The sequence below is a fragment of the Tamandua tetradactyla genome, chromosome 17 (genome assembly GCF_023851605.1).
Source record: "Tamandua tetradactyla isolate mTamTet1 chromosome 17, mTamTet1.pri, whole genome shotgun sequence".
Classification (NCBI taxonomy): Eukaryota; Metazoa; Chordata; class Mammalia; order Pilosa; family Myrmecophagidae; genus Tamandua; species Tamandua tetradactyla.
Window position 1 is genome coordinate 45,694,922 of NC_135343.1, and position 27,979 is coordinate 45,722,900.

At 34.5% G+C, this 27,979-nt stretch overlaps 1 protein-coding gene across 5 annotated transcripts in view; it reads right to left on the reverse strand.

Moving 5' to 3' along the window:
- Positions 1-27,979, reverse strand: part of EXOC6B (exocyst complex component 6B) — an 870,074-nt gene that overhangs the window by 133,598 nt on the left and 708,497 nt on the right. The gene's annotated exons all lie outside the window — the stretch shown is intronic.

Sequence of the window (27,979 nt, forward strand, 5' to 3'; positions counted from 1 at the left end):
AAGTGCTTTAGGTGTTTCAATAATGCTTTTAAAATGGAAATAGAAAAGACGCAATCATATGACTATTCTCTAGGTATCAAAAGAACATGACTATCAAGGAAGAGAGAAGAGTAAAACATCTCAAGAGACTAAAATTAACTAGGTGTAATGGGATAAAATTAGGCAAAGGGAAACGCAGGATAAACATAAGAATATTTTTCTGTTTTCTTCTTCAGTTTCTGCTTGTGAACTAAATTCTCTAAGGAAGATGGGCTGCATTCACGTGAAAAGAAAATCATTCTCTTTTATTACTCCACAGAGGCTAAAAGGAAGACAAGGGGTGAACAAAATTATCTTAATAGGGATTTTTCACCTCTAAATTCAACCATTATAATTTATTATACTTTGAAAAAGTATATTAGTGATATATGAACACATTCTCATAAGTTAAATAATATAGAAAGCTATCAAATAAAAGTTGAAAGTCCTTCTTTCTTTCCTACTGAAACTCCCCTCCTCTATTCTTCTTCAGAGGAAAGAGTGATTTAACTACCAGCTTAATTATCTGTCTGTCTGTCTGTCTATCTATCTATCTATCTATCTATCTATCTATCTATCTATCTATCTATGCACTATAGATACAGATGGGATTTTACTTTAAGTACTGTTAATATGTCCTAGATATCTTTTCAGGTGAGTACATATATCTGCCTTACTCTTTTGAAAGAATATATATTATTCCACAGCACAAATGCCCCAAAATTTAGTTATTCTTCCACTAATGGATATTTAAGTTCTATTATTATTATTATTTTTTTTAACATGCGCAGGCACCGGGAATTGAACCCAGGTCCTCTGGCATGGCAGGCGAGCATTCTTGCCTGCTGAGCCACGGTGGCCCACCCTTAAGTTCTATTTTTTTCACCCTTAGACACAATTCTATAATGAACATTTCAGACTTATATACTTGTATCTATATAAGAGCATTTCTTTAGAAAAGACTTTTAGAGGTGAAATTAAAATTACAGGAGGTCAAATAGAAGTTATATTTAAAGTATTGATAGCTACTGCCAAAAATGTCCTAAAAAATGCTGCTCCAAATTATATCCTCACTAATAGTTTCAAATAGTGTTAGTTTCTTCACTCCTTTGCCCAACAGTAGATAATAACAATCTGAAAAAGATACCATATTTATTATTTGAATTTGATTAGTATTTGATTTGATTATAAAAAGTAAGTATATTTCCATTTTGGGGGTACATTTTTAGTTCTTATTTTTTAAATTACCTATTGATATTCTTTAATCATTTTTCTACTGGGTTGTTAGCCATTTCTTTCTTATTGAGTCCTTGAAGTTCTTTATATATTTTGGTTATTAATCACTGTCCCATTACAGAAATTCCCAATATTTTCTCACAAACTGTGATTTCTTTTAACTTTGTTTATGCTGTCTTCTATAATATTAGTCTTAAATTTTGTCAAACTTTTATTTTATAGCTTTCAATTTTGTATTTTAGTTAGGAAGGCCTTCCCCACCCTGAGAGCATCAAAATATTCTTCTCTTTTTCCTTTAATCTCTTCTTATGTTTAGGTCTTTTAATATACTTGGAATTCATTTATGTGATGTTATAAGGAAGGGATCTAGCTTTAGTTTTACCCCAGAGATATAGCAAATTGCTTTAGCATCATTTACTAAAGTTTTTCCTGACTGATTTAATATCGCCCCTTTGTTATAAGCTAAATTCCTATGGGTCTTTTTCTGTGCATATTTTTTATTCTTCCACTAAAATCATAATTTTTTAATTATAGTTTTATATAAAGTTTTGATAGAGTAGTACAAATTATCCCTCAGAATTCAAGTGGTGGCATAATAGTTAAGAACAGAGCCTCTAAAATTAGACTCTGTTTAAATCTTAGCTCTGTCATTTACTAGTTGGATGACCTTGGGCAAGTTACTTAATTTTTCTGTGCTTTTCTAAAGGATATTATATGAAAAATGGTGATGGTGATACCAGTAGTTCCTACATTATATTATTAGGAGGACTAAAGAGTAAATACATGCAAAGTACTTAAAACAGTACCTGACATATGGTAAACATTCAAATATGTTAGCTACTATTATTAAAAAAAATGTTTTTTTGGTTATTCTCACATATGGTTATTCTATGATGCTTTGTAGTTTTCAGGATATAAGCCTTGGACCTCCCTCAGTTAAATTTATACCTAAGTATTTTATTCTTTTGAATGTTATTGTAATTAGAATTGTTTTCTTAATTTAATTTTGGATAGTTGTTGCTAATATATAGAAATATAACCAATTTTGTATACTGATCTTTTACCAACAACTTTGTTCAACTCATTTTATTAGCTATAATAGTTTTTTTTGAGCATTCCTTAGGGTTTTCTATTTATATGATCATGGAATCTGCCAATAGAGACATGTTACTTCTTTTTTTACAATTTGGATAACTTATATTTGTTTTTCTTGCCTGATTGCTCTGGCTGGAATTTCCAGTACAATGCTGAATAGCAGTCATGAAAGCAGACGTCCTTGCCTTGTTCCAAACCTGGGATTGGGGGTGATGTTTCCTGTCTTTCACTATGGAGTGTGACATTAACTTTGGGTTTTTCACCAATGCCTTTCATCAAATAAGGATATTCTTAATTTTCTAGGTGTTTTCAGTCATTAAATATTGTTGATTTTTCTCAAATAGCTTTAGGGTTTTTCTTTGTCAGTTGAGATGATTGTGTAGTTTTTATCCTTTATTTATTAGTGTGATGTAGTGTATTGATTTTCTTATGTTGAGTCATCCTTACATTTCTGGGACAAATTGCACTTGGCTGTGGTCCTTTTTGTATGTTATTGAATTTGGTTTGTTAGTATTTTGTCGAGTATTTTTGCATCTATATTTATAATAAGGCATTTTGGTCTGTAGTTTTCTTGTGGTATCTTTGTCTAGCATTGGTATCAGTGTGATGCTGGCTTTATAGAGTGAATTAGGAAGTACTTCCATTTGTATCTTGGAAGCATTTGAGAAAGATTTGCCTTTTTTGTTGTTGTTTGACTACTGATTCAATTTTTTTACTTTTTATAAGTTTGTTCAGTTTTTTATTTTCTTGAGTCAGTTTGGTAGTTTGTGTCTCTCTAGGAATTTTTCCACTTCATTTGGTTATCTAATTTCTGATGTACAGTTGTTCATGGTATTCTTTTATAATCCTTTTGATTTTGCAAGCTCAGTAGTATTGCCCCCATTTCATTCAATTTTACTTATTTATGCCGTTTTTTTTAAATCAGTGTCACTAAAGGTTTGTCAATTTTGTTGACCTCTTCAAAGAACTAATTTGTTTTTTTTTTAAATTCTCTGTGCGAGTTTAATCCATTTACACTTAAGTAATTATTGATAAGGAATTACTTATGCAATTTTGCTATTTGTTTTCTATATGTCTTATATCTTTTTTGTTCCTCATTCCCTCCAATATGGCCTTCTTTCATGTTTAATTGATTTTTTTTCATAGGGCACTCTTTTGATTCTCTTTTAATTTCCTTTTCGGTATATTTTTAAAAGATATTTTATCAGTGGTTACCAACGTGTTTACTGTAACATCCTATATTTATAACAATTTAGTTTGAATTTATATCAACTGTTCTAGTTTTCTAGGCTGCTTAGCAAATTCCATGAAATGGTTTGGCTTAAACAATGGGAATTAATTTGCTCATGGTTTGAAGCTCAGTAAAAGTCCAAATCAAGAAGATGCTTTCTCCCCAAAGATGGTGGACTCTAGGGCTGGCTACCAGCAATCCTTCATTTCTCTGTCACCTGGCATTGCACATGGCAGCATCTTCTGGTCTCTTCCTTCTCTTCCAGGTTTTGTTATTTCAGCTTCCTTTTTCCTGTGGCTTGCTTTCCCTCTCTCGTGTTTGAATTCATTCTGCTTATTAAGGACTCCAGTAACAGGATTAAAACCCATCCTGATTGGCTGGGCCATGCACACCTTAACTGAAGCAACCTCATCAAAAGGTCCCACTTACAATGGTTTTACATCCACAGGAATGGATTAAATTTAAAAACATGTTTTCTGGGGTATGTACAGTATCAACCACCACATCAACTTGGCTAAACAGCATACAGAAACTCTGCTCCTATCTAGCTCTGTCCTCACCTTTGTTGTTTTCACAAATTATATCTTTATATTATGTATCTCAACATTATTTGTAATTACTATTTTATACATTTGTATTTTAAATCACATAGGAAACAAAAAGAGGAGTGACAATCCAAAAATGAAATAATATTAACCTTTATATTTACTTATGTATTATCTTTATTAGACTTCTTGATTTCTTTGAATGGCTTCAAGTTACTGTGTAGTGTTCCTTCATTTGGCCTGAAGAATTCCCTACAACAATTCTTGTAAAGCAGGTCTACTAGTCACTAACTCACTCAGCTTTTTTTTTTTGAAAATATCCTAATTTGTCCTTCAGTTTTGCCAGATAGAGAATTCTTGGTTGACAGTCTTTTTCCTTCAGCATTTTAAATATGGCTTCTGGTCACTCTGGTTTCTGATGATGAACTGATTTTTAATCTTATTAAGGATCCCTTGTACATTATGAGTTGCTTCTCTGCTGTCTTCAAAATTCTCTCTTTGCCTTTAGCATTTGACAGTTTCGTTAAAACATGTCTTGTGTGGATTTCTTTGTATTTATTCTTGGAGTCACTGAGTTTCTTGGATATGCAGATTCATGTCTTTTATCAAATTTAGTAAGTAATTATAAAATTCTCTCTTCTCTCCTTCTTGGACTTCCATATGTATTTTGGTATGCTTTGTGGTATACCACAAGTCTCTTAGGCTGTCTTTATGCTACCCTCTCATGTAATTCCACTTCACATTCTGCTGTCCCCAAGACAGGCTAAAAGTCTTCTTTGTTCTTTAAAAACTGATAAATGTTAGGCCTGGAAGGTATATGAAAAATTGACCCATGTGGAATATGAAAAATTGGCCATTACCCCAGCACAACAATCCTAATCAGATCTTTTTAACTTCCCTTCTTTATTGAACACATATTTACAAAATGTGTGTATACATATTTACAAAAAAACCCACATATTTATTAAAGAGAAAATACAAAATGACCAATTATATCTCAAGCCTTACAAAGTTGGAGGGGTTCTTATTTCTCTACCAACAAACATAGTCATAAAGTAGGATAAGAGATACAAATAGCAGTAATTTCTCTCTTTCTTTAAGGAGATCCTCACTCATTCATGCATTTATTCAACAAATAGTCTTATTTATGCAATACAACTGTGAAAGTATAAAACTACCTGTGCTGGTTTGAAAGGATGTATGGACCCTAGAAAAGCCACGTTTTAATCCTAATCCCATTTTGTAAAGGCAGCCATTTCTTCTAATCCTGATTCAGTATTGTGTGCCTGAAACTGTTATTAGATCATCTCCCTGGAGATGTGACTTAATCGAGAGTGCTTATTAAACTGGATTAGCTGGAGGCATGTCTCTACCCGTTTGGGTGGATCTTGATTGGTTTCTGAAAAGAGGAAACATTTTGGAGAATGAAAGAGATTCAGAGAGAGTAGAGCAAAATGACAACGCCATAAGAAGCAGAGTCTACCAGCCAGTGACATTTGGAGATGAAGAAGGAAAATGCCTCCTGGGGAGCTTTATGAAACAGGAAGCCAGGAGAAGAAGCTAGCAGATGATGCTGTGTTCACCATGTGGCCTTCCAGATGAGAGAGGAACACTGACCATATTCACCATGTACCTTTCCAGATGAGAAACAAACTCTGACCATGTTCACCATGTGACCTTCCACTTGAGAGAGAAACCTTGAACTTCATCAGCCTTCTTGAACCAAGGTATCTTTCCCTGGATGCCTTAGATTGGACATTTCTACAGACTTGCTTTAACTGGGACATTTTCTCAGCTTTAGAGTTGTATACTAGCAACCTATTAAATTCCCCTTCTTAAAAGCCATTCCTTTTCTGGTATATTGCATCTGGCAACTAGCAAACTAGAGCACTACCTAAGAATTAGTTTTCTCAAAATTTCCATTTCTTTTTAAAATCAAACTTCTTTTGATATTTAGTCAAAACTACTGGGAGGGGGAATGCCATTTCTCCCTGCATTTTTAGTTGAGTAACATAGGGTAATAGATAATTCATTATAACTTCTGCTCAATGTAAGTGCTGTATGGCTTAAACAAAAACAAAAATGACACTTAGGAACACAAATAGGTCTTATTATTTTTTAGGTACTCTTCTAAGTACTTTATGTATATTAAATCATTTAATCCTTATGACAACCCTATGAGGTATAAGTGGAATTAATCTCCCCAAATATATTTTTTATAGAAATGAGGAATTCTTTAAGGAAAATTTTAATCTGTTAGTGATATCTAAACATTCCCACCCAAGATTAGTTAAGCAAGGTGCCACCTGCCAATTTACCCATAAGCTTCTTAATTTCCAACTAAGCAGACCAAATCAGTCTGATTCTAGATTGACTTTGAAGACTTGGTCCACAAGGGCCAAGAGTATCTGAGGGCAAAGAGTGAATCTTTGAAAATCCTCATCATTTAAATAAATCTCTCAAAGTAATATATAACCAAAGTCTTAGTTACTGCTAGGAAGTAAAGGATTAGAAAATTCAGGCTGTATTTCTGGCTCTGCATTTTCTTTTAAATTTAAATTAACTTAAAATTTTGATACATTACATCCTTCCAAACATTTTTTTAGTGATATCATAGATAATGTGTCATGACCTATTTTCTGTCTTAACAATATATTGTGAACAATTAAAATGTAATAAATGTAGATTTGTATTATCATTTCTAATGGGTGAATCATATCTTATAGAATGAGTATATCCACTTTTTAAAAGCACACAGTGTTTACTATGTTCCAAATGCTTTAAAAAATATTAACTCAATCCTCATTACAGCTCTGTAAAGCGTGGACCATAATTTATTTAATCAATGCTCTGTTGTTGAACATGTAAATTGTTCCAAGTTTTTCCTCAATATAAACAATACTATGACAAGCATCTTTATACACACAAGAGTAATTAAGGTTTTTTTTTTGCGTGTGTGGCTGGGTGATTAATTTTTAGTCTAATTGAATGGGTACCTTTGCAATAGATTGAGAATAGTGGCAAAGAGGGCAGAGCCAGTAGAGACATGAAGTCAGGAAGGTAAGAGCTGTACCTGAGAAACAAAAGCTGGAGAAGAAGAAGGAATAAACAATTAATGAACACTTACCATTTTTTAGACACTGTTCTAGAAGCTTCAACATACACTGACCTATTCAATCTTCACAAGAACTATTTGAAGTAAGGTATTATAATGTCCTTTTGACAAATGAGGAAACTGACACAAAGAGGCTAGTCACTTGAGAAGGTCACGGAGCCAATAAGTAATTAAGGCTCTTCATTTATCATCTAAATCATATTAAGCAAGTTGTTTATTCTCTTTGGTGTCCTTTTAGTTCAACCGTAAAATGGAATTAAAAAAACTAAATTTATAGGGGTATAAATTAAGGTAATGATATAAACTATAAACTAAATACCATGACTGATTTAACACTTTAAATAATTACAAAAGGACTGAGAGGAATCTTTCCAAGAAAGTCACAATATGAGATGAAAACAGCATTTATAGCTAAATGTTTGGAAACATCTATATGCATTTATAGATCTACACATGATCCCAAGTTAGGGAGAAGTTCATAAACTGGATTACATACAACAAAAGAACTATGGAATCATAATATGTTGGGGTGGGAGGATTTCTCAGTCATCCGTGCAAGATTCTACTTGGTGAGGAATTCTTCATATAGCATTCCAAAAAATGGTTATTTGGCTCCTGCATTTTTAGAGTGAAGACCTTGAAGGCAACGATGGAGAATTTTAACAATGCCTGATTTGCCCTTCCTTATTTTGCATTGTAATTCTCATGAAAATAAAATAATAAGTGATAAGTTTCAACCTCATTGGAAACTAGGAAATTTATCTGTCAGATTTCAGGAGGAATCCCTACTACTTAAACAAGGATAAGGACATTTTAGGACTATAATTTACAGGAACAAAATATGGCTTGAGGTTAAAATAGCTAAGAGATAAGGCTTTACCTCTCAGGGTGAGAAGTTGTCAGCAGGAAGAAAGCGAGCTGGAAAAGCCATAGGATTGGTGTTTTTCCTCATAAAACCTCTATAAGATTGATTCTACCCCCTCCCCATTTTTTATGGCAAAAGGGGAACTGCACATTGCTTCTTTATAAAAAGATAACCAAACAGGTAATCAAATGGGTCTAGGAGATGCTTTCTCAGACAATAAGACCAAAATACCAAAAAACTGGGAGACAGAGTCCATCATCTCTCAAACTTGAGAATTATGAGCATTCTAATAGACTTATAATTTCTCTAATAGAGTTAGAGTTACTTTAACTTGCATATCAATCACATGGGTATCTTCTGAAAACGTAGATTCTGAATCAGTAAGTCCAGGGATTTTGCATTTCTAACCAGCTCCCTAAAGAGCAAATGCTGTGGGTGTGCAGCACACTTTAATTGTTAATGATGTGAGAACCTGCCCAGGTCTGCGTAGACCTTTCTTTCCAGGGTTAAGTACATAGTTTTAAAGAAAACTAAGGAAAGAAACATAAAAGATGTGAACAATTTTATAACTTAAAAGAATAAACATTTTCTCTAATAAAAAATAATGAGAGAAATTATTTAACAACAGAAGAAAATTTTAATATTTTCAATAAAATTCAAGGAATGATAGATTCTCTGTGGAAAACGAGTAATAAAAATATAAGAAACAAAACAGAAAAGAGTTTTAGTTGTGTGGGAAATGGTGTTTTAAAATAAGCTAGATGATACAAGAAATGGTAAAAGAAGTAAAAAATGTAAAGCCAAAGCTACAATCGGTTCTATATAGTGAAGTAAGGAAACCATATTGGAAAAAAAATTGAATTAGCCATTTGTTTTCAGAAGGTTCCTCTGGATGCAGAGGAAAGGACACAAAGGACATGATAGGGATAATAAAGTTATTATAATATACAGATTATTTTAATCCATGAAGAAGAAAACAGAATAGGAAAGAAATTAAGAAAAAAATAATTTTAAAAATTGTAAGCAGTAGAAAGAACTGATATACAGATTAGAAAGTTTCACTATACAACAAGCAAAACAATAAAAAGAAACCAATGCCTGGATATATATCCCAGTGAATTTACTGGACTTTAATCATAAAGAAATAAGCTGACAATACAGAAACAGCAAAAGAGGTAAAATACTAAGTAACAAAAATCAGTCTGGCCACAGAGCAACACCCAAGAGGATAAAGGATATGACCCAAGTATTTTATACTCTTCAAGTTGTCATTTTCATGTGACACTAAAAGATGGACATTCTCAAGTATAAAGACTTAGAAAATTTACTTCAAACTAGTCCTGAAACAAATCACTTAAAGACACACACCTGGCAACCAAGGACACATGAATGAAAAAATCATGTTGTAAAAGACTCATAATGAATACAGAAGTCAGTCAAGCATACTAAACCTAAATATTGTTATAAATATGATTACAAAATAGGACCCAAATGCTAAAACTATTTCCTGAAAGGACTCCCACCCCAATGTAGATTAGGCATGTCGTGCATTCCCTATAATTTCCTTTTACACCATTATCATATTGTATTTTCATTGTCTATTTAACTTTCTAGTTTTTCTACTAAGCTAACTGATGTAGAATATATGCTACTGATTTCGTATACTCTACTGATACAGTAAATATACAAGTATCTATAACAAAATGAGAAATAAAGTATTGATTTTATTACATTATCTGGGAAAAAATATCTGGCATCTTACTGCAAAACTCTGGTAAAACCTTACTCTCTTCCCACTGGGTGGTCTGAATTACCAACCAGTCAGACAGGAAAACTGTAACAGAGAGAATGATGTCCTCCTTTCTGCCCACATGTGCTTATAACCAGGAAGCGGAAGTTAGGGAAAGGAGACATGACTTGCAGGAGCCCTGGTCCTTGACACAATGACTCTGGGGTCCCTCATGAAACACAGCTGGAAGAAGTCCAAGCACATACCAGTTAGGCTAGCAACTCTTCTTCTTTTAGCATTCTCCCACATGGGAAGTGAGGCTTGAGTAGAATTTCTATTTTTCCTATGGAGAGGGGAGGAGAGAAGTTTTTCTTCCCTTCACAATAATTTTAACTTCTAAAGGTCAAAGACTGGGCCCTATTATTTGCTATATCTCTATTCCTAGCCAGGACCTGTAATAAATAAATAAAAATAGTGCTATTGATGTTGGTATATATACTACCTCAGTGTAGTAAATTGCATCTGCAGTGTGTGTGTATATATATGTTTTAGCTTCTCAGTATTCAAGAAAAAAATTGTTCAGTGAATTAAGCAAAAAAAATTAATGATTCTTACATGGACCTAAAATCCAATTTCATAGCACCTAAAATGAAGGCATGGTTGAGGGAAAACATTAGGGGAAGAAAAATCATGCTTATTTCCTCATACTTAAATGAGAAGGGAGCAAGAATTAACAGAAAATGTTTTATAATGAAAAAAATAAGTATGGTAAAATTTGAATTCTAGGAGAAAGAAAAAAATATACCTTCCATTTGCTAGAGAAAATAAAAAACAAAGAAAACATAACAGACCAAATAGCAGAGACAACAAGCAAAATAGCAAGAATATATAAAAACAGAAAACAGAAATCAGAAGACATTTGTGTACATCCCTTCCACTAGGGGGACGACAGCAAAGACTTTGTCACTGCAACCTCACCTTACCCAAGAAGAGTTCTAATTGATGTAAGCCACATCCATAACTGAGCACTGGGCAAGGCTGAGGGTTTTCAGAGGAATACTTTGGGAAAATCTTTACGAGAAAGTATTTAGTGCAAATGTTCAGTGACCAAGAAATTGATTCTTTATCTCCAAACTCAAAATACGTAGATTAAAAGGAAAATGCCAAAACAAAATAAAAGACCTACTGTGGATTCTAGGATAGTTTTGCTTCATTTCATCAAAGGCAAGGAGCATTTATGTTGTTCCCTGATCTGCTCTAGCACTCCCTGAGTCCTAGTTTAGTGCTTGCTAGAGATACAGAAGCAACAAATTCTGCTTTTCTAGACTAGAACAAATTCAGTGACTTCTCATTTTTTTCAAGTAGTACAATTTTTAAAATTTTCTGGTCTTAGTTGATGATTTGCTGTTTCCTACCACCCATCTCCTTCTGACCTATCAGAAATAGGGCTCTAAAAGTCAATGCTAAACCAAACAGACTTTGGAATAGATGAAGTGACCTAGACTCTACATGGCAGAAAGTCAATGTAAACACCAACTCCTTGATACTCTTTGTGATATGAAAACGGTTAGTCAGCTCTGCATTCAGCAGAATTCCTGCTTTCGGTCATACAAGTTCTATTATTTTAAATCCTCTTTATCAAAAAAATGGGAAAATACTGTTGGGAACCTTACAGCCTTGTAGCTATAGGGCTCCTAGATAATATGGAACAAATTCAGTAAGACTGGAACTAGGTTGATTTGCATCAGTATTGGGCAGGTGGGACTGAAAACAAGATTTCCCGAGAAATGTGGGAGTCAAAAGGTACTTGGTACGGGAATTGAGAGCAAACGCACTGTATATTTCTATTCATTACACCTAAAGTGAGCATATCTCTAAAGGATAAAAGAGTTCCTGATAGATAACACTGAATCAAAACAACTACAAAGGCTAAGCAACTTGCAGGGATTAGCTGATTGAATGATAACGAGTGCATGAGGTAGCTACTGTTATATTTGTATTTTTTAAATGCAGTTTTATTGAGATATATTCACATACCTTATAATAATCCAAAGTGTACAATCAGTGGTTCACAGTATCATTATATAGTTGTGCATACATCATTACAATAAATTTTTTAATATTTTCATTACTCCAAAAAAGAAAAAGAAGAGGAATAAAAATGAAAAAGAACACCCAGAATAAACAAACAAACAAATAAATAATTGGGGGGTAAGGGGTGTGGGATGTTCTGGGTGTTCTTTTTTATATTTGAATTTTTGAACAAAGAAATTGAGGCAGAGAAATGCTATGAATTTGTCCAGAGTCATGCTGCTAAATTCATGAAAGTGAATGCCATATTAGCCTCAGCTATGAGTGACAATTAAGTTAAAAAAAAATACTGTTTATGGTGTGTGTGTGTGTGTGTGTGTGTATGTGTGTGTATATGATTTTCATTCACATAAATCACATAATCAAGCATATGCTTATCCAGCGGTTTGTTTTGAATTCTATGAAGGTAGGCTAGGGCATTTGTCACTTTGAAAAGTTAACTGGTGCATGTAAACATTAAAATTAACTGAGCAAATTATTCAGATCTGTCTGCAGAAACGCAGATTACAATTATAAAATATATGCTGTGTTCTACATTAAGGATCTGTAAGAAGATGTTCTTCTAGCAAATAGTTACAGAAGACTTTGCCCTAATGTACTCTACCCTAAATCCTTGCTAATAAATAGCAAGTTTCAATGTATTATCGTGCTCCAAAATTTTAGGAAACTAATCCCAACTAAACCAAATCTTCAGATTAACACATTTCTATTAAAGCTGTGAACACTAGCATTTTTTTTTTCAGATTATCCCCCAAAACCAGTGAAACAGACAGAATACAATTTGAAGCTCAGACATTGTTATTGTTCATATACGACATGATTAGGGCCTCCTGTCCTGTTCTTCTGTTTCAAAAAGGGCAGCAAGGGTGGGCCATGGTGGCTGAGCAGGCAGAATTCCTGCCTGCCATGCTGCAGACCCAGGTTCGATTCCTGGTACCTGCCCATGGGGGGAAAAAAAAGGCAGCAAGCAGAACAGTCCCAGAATCCTGAGAGTCCTGTACACATTTTCTTTCTTGGGCAAAGCATTCCCAGTTGAAGGAAAGAAGGAACACTTCCTGCCCTGAAGGGGTTGACTCAGATTAGGACACCCCTCAAAAATATATTCATATATATTATCAGCTTAAACATATTTACAAAAAAGTAAATAATTCATAGATCAGGATTGAAATGCAAAGGTATATCCAGTGTCTTTTTTCATAGTTTATAAAAATGAGTCCAAGACCCCATAGTGACTTCACCTTAATAATTTCCCAAATTCTCTATATATTTCTCATTTTTACAACTAAAAAAATATATTTTTATATAATTATAGCATTATGGACATGTCATTTTCAATCTTTTTAAAAATATTACTTTAGCATACATTTTACATGTATTGTGGCCCTTAAATGCATTAACTTGGTCCACAAGTTTGTCATTTTAATGGAAATATTCCATTGTGATTAATATACACTATCTTTAACTTCTCACTTGTTAGATATTTGTACTGCTTCTCATATTTGTTTATTAAAAATAGTGACAGTGCAGCTATAAACATCTAATGCAGTACTTCATTTTTACCCACACTGAGTAATTTTATGAAGATAAGTATTTTTAGGTCAAAAACAGTGGTCAGTTTTATGACTCTCATTGTATATTGCTACACTCTTCTCCAAAAAGGCTCTAGCAATTGATTACGTCTAAGTCTACATCTCCAAAAGTCCCTTTTCTCAGTAAGCTCCCATATGTTATCATCCTCCAGAATTCTGAGAAATGGTGATAGTGGTTCTTAATCACTAGCCATGAACTTCTAGATAATTATATTAAAGTTGAATTACATTTTATTTAAGATATTTGCATCTTTGTTCATAAGTGAGATTACTCATACTGCTTTTTTTTAGGTGCTCATCTTAGCACATATTTTGTGATCAAGACCATATTTAATTTACCTCTAAGAAACCTATATAATACACACTAAGAAACCTACTAGTTTCTCTTGCCAAGTCTTTGATATTCATCCTCAATTCATTCTCCACCTTACAATCAGAATACCTTTTTTGGGGGGGGGGGGAGGGGCAGGCATGGGCAGGCACCAGAAATCAAACCCGGGTTTCCAGCATGGCAGGCGAGAACTCTGCCTGCTGAGCCACTGTGGCTCGCCCCAGAATAACCTTTTAAAATTCAAGTTTTATCACATTCCTTTCTTAAAAACCACATCCCTTTCTTATAAAACCCACAATGGCTCCCCATTACTTTAATGATATTGTCCAAAATCTAACTTGACCTATATGGTTCTGGATCATCTTGTCATGCATACCTCACCCTCTCCTGCTTTGGGGTCTTCAAATTCACTCATCATGGGTCTTCCACTCCCTCTCGTAGTTAAATTTTACTGAGCTACACAATGTCACTAACATCTGTACCTATGTTAAATATCCCTCACTATCCAACTCACTTTACTCAAAATTAGCTATGCATTGTCTGCCCTGTCTGCTAGACTGTAGAAACCTCCATATGAGTAAAGCTTTTAGATCATCATCAATAAGTAGGCATTCTTTGCCTTAGGAATTTAAGAATTTGATACTGTCTCCCTATTGACTATCTATCAAGGATAAAAACCAGTTCTGAAATATCTTTTCCACCTTAAGTTTAGAACAGTATCTTGCCCTCAATAAAAGCTCAATGGATTAATATCACAATATACTCTAGAGGAGTAATATAAAGAGGAAACCTAAAGTATGGCAAATGTTCTTTAGTATTCATAATATAAAATAGGAGACAATTATTCATCACAAAGACACACCCATACTGACTTCCAGAGCCCATTGCTGAAAATCCAGAATTGCTTAGTCAAAACATTTGACTCACTTCAAAGCCTTATACATGAATGAATAAAACCCTTTAAATATGCTGAAGTGAAGTATACTGAAACCGAGCCTTAGAAGGAATACTCAGCAAAGATCATGACTTCTCTATGTTTTCTGCTCTTCCATTTACTTCAGGAGGTCCAGAATAATTCTAAAGTCTTCAGGAAATGTCCATGGGTTCATTCACTCTATATGCCCAATCAGAACTATCAACTCCAAACACTCCCTCCTTTCCATGACAGTAATAATCTCTTTAGAAAACTTGGCCCTAGGTTCTACATCTTTTATGGCATTGACTATAAAAATCAACTCTTGTTCACTGTAGAAACATTGAAAACCTAAACCAAGAGACCTAAGAAAGTTAGAAGAGGGATGGCTAGGGAATAAATAAGTAATGATGTGGCTGTGGAATGGATAAGTAAAAAGGAACATATTAAAATAATACATTCCTTCTAGCTGATTCACTTCTGCTGAGAGGATATCTGTAAAATGAGAAAAACAGTAGTAACAACCTCACAAAGATGTTGAGAGGATTAAATGATTTAATATACATAAAGCGCTTAGCACAGTGCCTGGCACTATTATCATTTTTTTTAGTTGCCATCAGGCAGCTGGAAAATAAGCCTTTAAATAAATGAAAAAGAACAGGCCAGCATTCTGGACCAGGAAGAGATCTCCTGGTTTATTCAAGGCTGATAACAGTCTTCATGTATGTACATTTCTAGGGAAGTTCCTAGTATCCCAATATTATCCCGTTCCAATCCTAATAGACAGGTAATTCTTTATAATATGAAAAATGATTTTAGTTAAAATTTCTTATCTACTTTCTTTTATTACCAGGAAAAGAAATGTATTTTCTATAACTTAAATAAAGATAACTATAAATGTATAGGGGGAGTGTACTTAAACCATGCCTCTTTAGTAGTCATAAGAAAAAACATAATAAAATGATAGCAAATCTTATAGAAGAGATTTAGTAGGGAATAAATCATTTCAAGCAGAATAAGTCAAAGAATAACTCTATGACCAAAGAGGGGGTGATGTTGCTTTCTATACCAACACAAAACTGCCCTTTGATGTTTACCTGTTTTCATTTTTCCTTATTTCTGTGATTGATCCAAAATGACTATCTAATGATTTTTATAGGAGGAAAGACACAGATAGATGGAGAAAGAGAATCTAGGAGAAGAGAATGATCTGGTTACTATATGGATTTATTTAGCTCTCAACATTTGGTGCCAAATTAATGATAAATACCTCTATTCTCCTCAAACTTTGCCTTCAAGTGAATCTTTGGTTATATATGCCCCTAACTAAAACATGGAGTTATTGATATAGGTTGACTGCACAGTTTTTGTTCCTGCTTAGTTCATTCCCTAATCAGACCCTTCAAATAAAAATAACTGGACACTACATCATAATAGTATCCAGGTTAAATCCAATCTGGGTTACAATTTTGTAGTTGCAGAAAGCAAAATTACCCTCTCTGATTATAGAGTTATCCACTGACTAAATGTTATAAAGTCTTTATCCACCGTTATTCCAATCTCTTTAGCAATCTCACCTAAGACTTCTAAAAATCTTACTCTCATTGATCTCCGCTCTACAAAAAAATGAACTAACAAATAATGAATTGTCTAATCCTTAACACTTTTTGATCACCAAAAGTGACACTTTGTGGTTTTTGAAAACAAAAAGCCTAAACAATAGTTTTTCCTCTAATAGCTATATAACTATTTATTGTGTAAGAAGTAGGCTAAGACTTAGAGTACATTTCTGACAGAATAGAGATTACTAGTGCTTTCCTTTTTTGACACATAATTCATGCCACCTTTTAAAAAGTAGAATTTTAGTATATTCATAAAATTGCACAGCCACCATCATATCTAATTCCAGAACATTTTCATCACCCCAAAAAGAAACCCCATACCATTACCAGTCACTCCCCATTGGCCCCTCCTCCTTATACCCCTGGCAACCATTAATCTATTTTCTCTCTTTGGACTTGCCTATTCTGGATATTTCATATAAATGAAATCATAAAACATGCAGCTTTTGTGTTTGGCTTCTTTCACTTAGGATGTCTGCGAGGTTCATCCATGTTGTAGCATATTATCAATACTTCACTCCTTTCTATTACCAAATAATATTGCGTTGTATGCATACAACATTTTCTTTAACCATTCATCAGTTGATGGGCACTTAGGTTGTTTCCACTTTTTTGGCTATTATGAATAACACTGCTCTGAATATTTGTGTAAAGCTTTTGTGTGGATGTATGTTTCATTTCTCTTGAATACGGAATGGAATGGAATTGCTGGGTGATGTGGTTACTTCATGTTTAACTTTCTGAGGTACTCCCAAATTGCTTTACAAAGCATCTTTTATATTCCTACCAGCAGTGTATGAGGTTTCCAATTTCTTCACATCCTCATCAATATTTGTTTTGTTTGTATTTTAAAATTATTTTTATTATTGTCATCCTAGTGGGTGTGAAGTAATTTTGATTTGCATTCTTATGACTATTCCTATTGAGCAGGTTTTCATGTGCTTATTGGTCATTGTTTATTTTCTTTGGAGAAATGTCTATTCAAATCCTTAGTCCATTTTTAATTGAGTTATTCGGGGTTTTTTTGTTGTTGTTGTTGAGTTGTACAAATTCTTCATATATTCTGGACACCAGATATATGATATACAAATATTATCCCTTTGGGTGGTCTTTTCACTTACTTGATAGTGTCTTTGTGGTAGATTGGAATATGTACCCCCAAAAAACATGTTCTTAATCTCAATCTATTCCTGTGCATATGAACTCATTGTAAATAGGATCTTTTGACGATATCATTTTTAGTTAAGGTGTGGCCAACTGAATGAGGTTAGGTCTCAAGTCTATCGCAGGAAGCTTTATGAAGAGTAGGGCACATGGAAGAGTAGAAGCTGTAAATCAATGGAACCTAGAAGAGAAAGGAGAGGACATCGCCTTGTGATGGGATAGCCAAGGAACCAATTGCAGGCCAGCCAGAAGATACTGACCCCAGGAAGAAGCAGGCTTTCCAGCCACTGAAACCATGAGACAATAAATTCTCATTGTTTAAGCCAACTCTTTGTATGGTATTTGTCATAGCAGCTGGGAAACAAAGATAGTCCTTTAAATGTATCTATTTTTTCTTTTGTTGTTTGTGTTTTGGGTATTATTTTACTTTCAGGCTTCCACTGATAAGAACAATTACATCAATTTTGGACTTACTTTTTATTATATTATTGACTACCATTTATTGAACCTCTACTATATCCCAGGCATTTTGAATGTGTTATTTCATTTAACACTTTAATACTATATGCCACCACCACCACCCCCCCAAACTTCTCTGATCTAACTAGTATTACAGCCATTTTCTAGAGAAAGAGAAACAACAAGCTCAAAAAGGTTTTCTTCTCAAGGCCATTCAGTTATGATGTGACAAATGCAAGATTCAAACCTAGCTTTGCCTAATTGCAAAGTCCATGCTCTTTTCTCACTACTACTAAACTGTATTTCATTATGGAATAGCATGGTGTGGAGCTTTGATTTTGCCAACAAAAGAGGGAATATATGTTGTATTATTTTCTACTTCTTCCATAACTGATTACCACAAATTTAGTGGCTGAGGCACACAAATTTATTATCTTACAGAACTGGTGGGTCTTATCAGGCCAAAATCAAGGTAGGCTGCATTTTCTTCTGGATTTTCTAGGGGAGGATCCACTGTCTTATTCATTTGCATTACTGGCAGAATTAAGTTCCTTGTGGTTGTAGGACTGAAATTCCCTTCTCTTCACTGGCTACCAGTTGAGGGTCATCCCTAGCTTCTAGAGTCCATTTGAATTCCTTGTCTCATGGCCTCCTTCCTTCATCTTCAAAGCCAATAACAGCAAGTTGAGTCCCTCTCACTTTTGAATATCTCTTGCTCCTCCTTTCTTCTCATCTCTCTGACCCATTCTTGTGACTTCCTTTTCTCCTTTCAAGGACTCATTGTGATTAGACTGGACCCAACTGGATAATTCATGATAATTTCCCTATTTCAAGGTCCTTAACATCACATCTGCAAAGTACCTTTTGCCATGTAAGGTAACAGGGTAATGAAATGGGATGGGGAAATCTTGAGAGGGGCATTATTCTGTCTACCACATATATTCAACCAGGTAGAATACAGAGAGTAAGAAGAACAGAGGGGTGAGGATACAATCCTGAAGCAGACTTTAACTAGAAGAGCTAAAGTGACACCGCCCTTAAGAATTTTTGTGTGAAATTTTGTTTGTTCAGAACTTAGTGATTATCTCTTTTAACTTGGAAGTAATTCTCTCAAAGTTCTTTTGCCTATTCTTTTACCTCCTGATCCAGTCATCTCTAATGGTGCTGATTCTTGGGCAGTGACCACACAAATTTCAATTTTGCACATAATATCCTGAAATATCTCAGGACACTCAGCCAATGAATTACGAAATTGGCTGAACAGTCCGAGACTTTTTCCAGGAACATCTTGCTCCAGGCAATAGAATAATAGATCATTGCTAGAACTCCCTAAAGCAAGGTAGCTGTGGAAAGTTTGCAACACCTAGATGACAGGTTCCATTGCTGGCAGGCAAAATCCTTGTCTCAGATTTTAAAAAGGAGAAACCAGGCAGGCAGTCTTTCAGAGTCCATACTTTTTTCCAACTAAGTCAAGTCATTTTAAGAGGTATATAGACACGTGGACTGAAAAGTATTGGTTTAATTAAAATAGTTGGGTGGATCTTTTGTAGAAGCTGGTGATAGGAAAGCTAAAATATCTCCTACTAAATAAATACCATCTTCTGAAACAGAAATATAGGAATTCTTAGGAAGCATATATAAGAAGTTAAGAGTGAAACCATCTTTAAAGACGACAATAAAAGCTGGTAAGGATGATCCAGAATAATAGAACACAAAAGATGAAAGGGAACATGAAGATTATCTAACCTAATCTTTTCATTTTACATTGGGGAAATTAAATTCAAGGAATGGATTTTCTCAGGATTAAATAATTGCTGACAGCATCACAGGTAAAGTTCAGATATCCTGACTTCCTCTTCAGTACACCACATCCTGAGGATGTACAAAGTAGCTCTATTATTAGTTGCTAAAATGGAGTCTAACTTCTCAGCCACTTTATTCTGGGGCCTCAATGAGGAAGAGGAAAAGGTAGATGAAAAATGTGAATCATTAACACTTTCAGCAATTCTAGCCTCAGCTCTATTGGAAGCTCAATTCCATTATCTGTGAATCTAAAGAACATCTTTTCAGAAGTAATAGTAATGACTTATGAAAAGCAATGGGCTCTGATTCTCTTTTAGATAAAGTCACACTTCAGTGTGCCTGAAGACCTTAAGACCATAGACAATTGAAAGCTCAATAGTTCTGCATAAGAGATTTTAGTGGGATATGTGTATGTGCGTATGTGAAATTGCCATTGGATTCTGGACAAAGAAAATGGCAAACAAAAAGAAATGTTTAATGGTTTTACCTCTGTCATATCTGACTTTTTGCCAAGACTTTTTTAGTTTTATTACCTCATAAAAAGTAGGAGCCAAAATAAAGAAATCTTTGAAACCTATGCTGCCCAGCACACTGCAGGACACAACTAACATAAAACCACAACTACTTTATTCTGTCCAGACTGTGTAACTAAAAAAACAAAACACACAAAAGAAACATTTGGCCTATCAGGGCCTCCCAATCTTAGTATCTATGCAATTAGCCAGTCACAGCTTTAGCCATTCAATCCTATGTTCCCTTTCCAGACAATCTGCTACTAGAGGTTAGTGAGTTGTTGCCAGTTGTCCTCTGTGTAGTGGGAGCTTTCAGCAGGTCAGACCCTCCACATATTGTGTTCCATTCTCTGGGTTTCTGTGGGCCTAAGGCTTTCCAGGGACATTAGCAACCATACTAAAAAAGGGAAATGAAGAAAGCAGTGGAAGGCACCCAGTGAGCCCCAGATATCTTACTTCAGAGTTCTCTGCCAATTCTTAGAATGTGCTAAGATTTTAACTTAAGGCTACACAGTTCAGATATTTATAATATACATTATAATATTATATATTTTAATATATTCAAAACACTGTGCTTGGACTATCAAAATTACAGGGGGCACTTCTATTGCCTCTCTCTCCTTGGTATACTGATACTCATTATCCTAGGCTGTCACCTAATATATTTTTATTTTTCAGACTCTTTACGTATCATCATACTCTATGTACTCTGTTGGAAAAAGACACTATACAACATCAAAAGTCCTCTGTAAAAGTCACAACACACTTTTCCCATCAAAAGCCAATTTTTCCATTTATCGAAAGTGTTTCCCAACATATTCTGTTGAGTTACTATGACCCTTTCAAGTGACTCCTATATTTCTTGATAAGATAGGTTTCTTTAAGTTTTCTCTGCCAAGCTGTGATCAAAGAATTTGGTACCTGGCTCACAGTTTTCCTCTTCATCCAAAATCTCACCATCACCACTACTACCACCACCATCATCATCCTGGATGGCATGTTATCGGGGAGAGACTTATCAGAAGATATAAATCAATCTATGTTGTGGAAAGAAGAACTCTACAACCAAGGATATTTTTAGAAAATGTCCTCACACACTTTTAAACCACTGATCAAAAACTTCTTCTGAAATTCCTACATTCAATGGTGAATCAGATTGCTTTGCAGAACAATTCATTCTAAAAACTATGGCAAACGGAACAATTATACTTTTTTCTTTCAACAAACTTACTGAAAGTTTATCACATTCTAGGCATTGTTTTAGGCACTAAGAATCAAGCAGTTAAACAGAATAGGCAAAACTCTTACCCTCATGGAGATCATTTTTTAGTGAGTAAAACCAATTAAATAGGTTATTAAAAACATATAGCATAGTGGATAATAAATCTATGGAAAAAATAAAGCAGGAAAGGGGATAGAGTTTTGCCTTGTGTTTGGTTTGGTGTGAGGGGGAGGCAGGGAGAGAGAAGTTGCAATCTTAAATAAGGAAAGTTTCAATGAGAAGATGAACTTAAAGTGACTTTTGAATAAGGAAGTTGAAGGAGCAAGCACTATAAGCATCTGGGAAAATGCCTTCCAGCAAGAGTCAATATCAAGTGCAAAGGCCCTGAGATGGGCAGGTACCTAGAAAGTCTGAAAAACAAGTCTATCAGAGCTAGAGCAAAACAAGTAGTAGGAGATAAGGTCAGAGAGTTAATGGATATATGTATGTGCAGATTCTATAGTTTCTTGTAGGTAAGTAAAAGAATTTTTTTTTTTAATTTTTACTTACAGTAAAGTGGGAAAATATTGGCTGCCACATTTGAGAATGGCCTGTAGAAGTGTAAAAACAGGAAAACACTGGCTGCCACATTTGAGAATGGCCTGTAGAAGTGCAAAAGGCAGAATCAGGCAAAATTAAAAAGCTATTGTAAGAATACAGTGAGAGATAATGAAAACATGGACCAGGAGAAGAGAAATGATAGTTATAACTGTGTGGTTTCAGTATGTATTTTGAAAGGACAGAAAACATGATTTCATGACAGACTGGATGTGGGATGTGAGAGAAATAAAGGAGTTAAGGATCACTCCAAGATATCTAATCCTAGAAGAAAGTAGAATGTCATTAATTGAGATGAGGAAGACTGCAGAAGGAACAGGTTTTTTTAGGGAGGAGTATGGAGGAATCAGGAACTTAATTTTAGGACATTTTAAGTTCTAATAGAATATAACACATGAAGGGTGCTTTATGATGAAGGTAAGTAAATTTCTAGCATGGAGAATAAGGCTATGTTACATTGTCAACACATTAATTGTTCTCAGTCAAAATTCCTCACTGCCTCAGCAAGAATTACTTGTTAAGTACTTTAGTAGTCATTCCTGGACAGATTCCAACAACTTGAATTGGTTGCAGTTTGTACTGATATTCTGGGCTAATTCTGGAACTTAGTTACTAAGTAGATTATATAAGTTATCAAAGAGATATGAAAAGGATGAAATTCTGGATGAACTCTAAAGGTGCACTGACATTGAAAAAAATAGCCTCCATTTGAGAATAGGGATAAAAAGGCAACACCTGACACCTTAACACAGGTGTTCGCCAGGGCTCCAAGTATATGACCAAGTGTCTCAACTGAAAAGTCATCTCCTGTTGAAGCAAAAAGAGTGATTTATCAGGTGAGGAGTTATTTTCCTTTCCAACAAGAATCATCTAGCTGCCCTCCATAAAGACTCTCAATAGAGAAACCATTATGTGCTAGGTCCCAGGAACAACCAGCTGAATTCCTTTTCCCCATATTTGCATAATATTTCGTCGCGCTTCCCTAATACTTTGAACACTGTGAATCATTTGACAAGATTATAATAAAATGAGAATTAAGAGCATGGAGTTGGAGGAAAATGATGGATTCTATTTATATAAGGGAGTTTGAACACAAATATTATTTAGAAATTCAACCTATTTTCATTTACTTCTGAAATGCCTCAGAACATTAAGTCAATTCATCCATCAAGCGGTCATGAAAGCATAATACCTAATAGGAACTGTATTATACACTGGGGGAGGTGGAATTCAAGGATAAATACAACTGAGTTCCTACCCTTGATGAACTCAGGATCTAACAGAAAAACAAATGATTAAGCAAAGTAATTACAAGAGAATTTGATACATGCCATAATGAAAAGACATACAAAATGTCAGAAACCAAAGGGGCACATTAATCTACCTGAAAAAGTTCAGAAGGATTTATAAAGGAAATGCTATTTAAGCCTAGTTGTAAAGGAGGGGAAGGAGTCTGTTACTCTACCAAGAGAGAATACTTCTGATAAGGCAAAGTTGTAAAGCTTGCCCAGTCTTGGAATCAGAGAAGTGTTAAGCATGGCCCAGATAGAGATTCTGTACAATTTAAACATTAACTCCACACAACCCTCCCCCCACTTCTTCCTCTGGTAACCTATAGTATAGATTCTGACTATGAGTTTTCTTATTCTAATTATTTCTTATCATTAAGGTCATGCAATATTTGTCCTTTTATGACTGACTTATTCACTCCACACAACGTCTTCAAGGTTCATTCATGTTGTTGCATGACTCAGAACTTCATTCCTTTATATGGCAGAATAATATTCTATTGTGTGTGTTTGTGTGTGTGTATATATATATATATAAATACATACATACACACACACACACCACAGTTTATTTATCCATCCATCAATTGATGGACACTTGAGTTGCTTCCATTTTTGGTAACAGTGAATTATGCTATAAATATTGGCATGAAAATTATTTTGCAATGGATAGTGGTGATGGTAGCACAACACTGTCAAAGTAATTAACAGCACTGAATTATATTTTTGAATGTGGTTAAAGGGGAGAAATTTTAGGTTGTATATGTGTTACTAGAATAAAAATTAAAAAACAATATGGGGTGGTGTGACCGTGGCTCAGTGGCAGAATTCTTGCCTGCCATGCCGGAGACCTGGGTTCGATTCCTGATGCCTGCCCATTCAAAAAAAACCTAAAAAAAAACACAGCACGGGACTATACCACACACTGACCCTGTTGTAAATGATGGACTATAATTAACAGAATTATAAAAATGTTCTTTCAGGCAGGCCATGGTGGCTCAGCAGGTAGAGTTCTCGCCTGCCATGCCAGAGACCTGAGTTTGATTCCCAGTGCCTGCCCATACAAGAAAAAAGAAAAAAATATTGTTCTTTCATTAATTGTAACAAATATACCACACTAATGTAAGGCGTTAATAATATGGTGGTATATGGAAATTTTGTATTTTATGCAAGAGTTCTAATAAAAAAAATACAAAACCAACAGTGGCCTAGGTAGAGGTTACACGGGGAAGAATGACAGGAAGATGAGGCTAGAAGGACAAACTGAGAACAGACTTGCTTTGCTAGGGTCTGTCCTTTGTTCTTTGGCGCTCTTTGCTAAGAGCTCTCAAAGTTTTTTAAGCAGGTAAGTGAAATGGTTATAATTTTTTTTTTTAAATAATTGATGGTAGAATGTGAAAAAATAAATAAAAGACCCTTAATGAAGGCAATGACATAAAACAGATCAAGGGAAGACATAAGAAAAAAATAAAGGATAGTTTCATATTTCAAAGAAGAAACGATGACATATCTGCTTCCATACCCTATCCTCATCCACACAATTTATCATCACCTCTCACCAATCAAGTTGTCTCCTTTCATTATATTTCATCAAGTAGGCAGTGAAAGAAAAGATGTCCATACAGATTGAAAGATGCAGGAAGCTGGTACTCCAGAAAAAGCACAAGGAAAACCATTTACTTGCCCCTTTCGTATTTTTCTAAAAGAGTTTAGAAGGGAAGAAAAAAGTAAAAGCATTGTACGGAACTCTAACCACACATGGATTTAGAACATAGGAAACGTGTGAACACACACAGACACAATGCTTGTATTGATGTGATAAGCAGTTACACATTTCAAAAAGAATGATTAAATCTATTTTAACTCATACTTTCAATGATGCTGCCAATTTACTTTTGCCCAAGATACTTCTTTTTTAATCTAGTCGTGTTGTACAAGTAGTTTCTGAGACCCATTTCCTTTCCATTGTTGCCCTAATCCTCTGTGGTCCCAAGTCACTTAGGACTACAGGGTGCACCAGCAGTAGTTTCTGAGGGGGCCACAGCATTGCTACAAGGAACATTGTTTCTTGTCTTGATCAGGTGCAAAGCAGCAGAGCTCTGGGAAGAATTTGAGAGATGTCTCTTTCTCATTGATGTTCGGCTTAGATGAACACCTCAGTCTTCAGATTAAGTTTTCAGGGCATAATTCTGTGCACACACCGGAAAATGGGGAAATAATACCTTAACTTTGCTGGCCAACAGTAGGCTAATTGTTCTTTTCTGTAGTAACAATGGAGCCAAGCAATGCTCTGAACATTTTATATTATCAGCGTGGGATTTGATTTTCCCAGGTGATCACAGATTTCAGAGACATCATGAATAATGATTCTCAAATGTTTTGGTCACAGAGAATTTAAAACCAAAATAGAACAAACATACAAAAATCAACTCTTACTGACTCACTGTTAAAACAATAACAAAAAAGGTACGAATCATCTCTTCTAATGGCCCAGCAATCTCTCCTCCTTCAAATGCACACAATACTTGTATGTTACTCATTTGACACTTAGTTATATTGTCCCTTTTACTAATAGTCAACTTTTTATTTGTATTTGTATCTTATTTGTATCTGTATTTCTTACTAAAAATAAGCTAAGATGTGTAAAATCAGGCTACAAAATATTTTCCATCACAGGACAGGGCAGCAATAAGTAAAAATATAGACAATGGTAAATTCATATCTTTGTTGGTGTCCATAGGCCACTCAGTATTTTTTATGTGTAGCAAAAAACGAATGGAATAAAAAATAAGGATATTTTCTTATACCCAAATTAACCAAAAATCTTAAGACTGTAAGACCTAATACTGGTAAGGCCGCTGTAAAACTAGCGTGTGGATACACTGCCAAGAGTATAACCCTTTGTGATAGGAATCAGCAATATATTATAAAGGCCACACAAATGTTTATAACTCTTGAATAAAGAAATTAAATTAAAAAATAATTCAGATAAAAAGATTTCAGTTATGATTACATATATTACAATTTAAATATAAAAACAAAATATTAGAAACAATGCATACATTTAAAAATACTAATTCTAATAAATTGATGTGATAGAAATTTGACAGAGCATTCATAATAAAAACTCTAAGTTAATTAGGAATTAAAAAAAACTTTCTGAACTGATGAAAGGCATAAAAACTTATACCTATCATCATATTTAATGGTGAAAGACTGAATACTTCTCCACTAAGATTAGTGGAGGCAAGCATACCTTGTATTTAACATCATACTGGAGGTCCCATTGCAATAAGGGAAGAAAAAATGCATCTAGATGACAAAGGAAGAAGTAAAACTGCCTTTTTTTGCAGATGGCATAATAGTCTACCTAGAAAATTCCAAAGAATCGATTAAAGCCTGCTAAAACTAATACATGAATTAGCAAGTTTGAGATTCAGAATCAAATACTAAAATCAAATGTGTTTCCACATATGTGGTAGTTAGATTCAGTTGTCAACTTGGCCAGGTGAAGGCACCTAGTTCTGTTGTTGCGGACATGAGCCAATGGTATGTGAACCTCATCTGTTGCTGATTACATCTGCAGTTGATTAGGAGGTGTGCCTGCTGCAGTGAATGACGTTTGACTTAATTGGCTGGTGCTTAAATGAGAGACAACATAGCACAGCCCAAGCAGCTTGGCATAGCTCATCTCAGCACTCATAGCTCAGTCCAGGCCTTTAGAGATGCAGAAAGGAATCACCCTGGGGTAAGTTGTTGGAACCCAGAGGCCTGGAGAGAAGGCCAGCAGAGATTACCCTTAGCCTTCCCACGTAAAAAAGAACCTCAGATGAAAGTTAGCTGCCTTTCCTCTGAAGAACTAATGAAATAAATCCCCTTTTATTAAAAGCCAATCCATCTCTGGTGTGTTGCATTCTGGCAGCTAGCAAACTACAACAACATAGTAGCAATGACTAACTAAAACTGAAATTAAAAGAACAGTATCAATAAAATGAATATGAAATACTTTGGAAATATGAAATACTAGCAAAATATGTGCAAGAGTTGCTGAAAACTACAAAGCATTAATGAGAGTAATAAAAGAAAACAAATAAATGAAGAACAGATTGTGTTCATTATAGACTCAGTATTGTCAGAAAGTCAATTCTCACCAAATTGATCATTGAATTAAACACAACTATAATAAAAATTATAGCAAGCTGTTTTGTAGAAATTGACAAGCTGATTCCAAAATATATATATAAAGGTCTTCAAATAACTAAAATAATTTTGAAAGAACAAAGCTGGAGGACTCATACCACTTTTGACTTCAAGATAATATGAAGATTAAGATACAGCAAAATGACAGCCACATAGATCAACAGACTGAATATAGAGTCTAAAAAAGACCCATATATATATGTGGTCAACTAATATTTTTAAAAAAGTGTCAAGGCAAAAATTGGAGAAAGTATAGTCTTTTCAAATAATGGAGCTAGAACAATTCAACATTCTATGCAAAAACAGAACCCAAACCCATATCTCATAGCATATTGAAAAATTAACTAGAAATG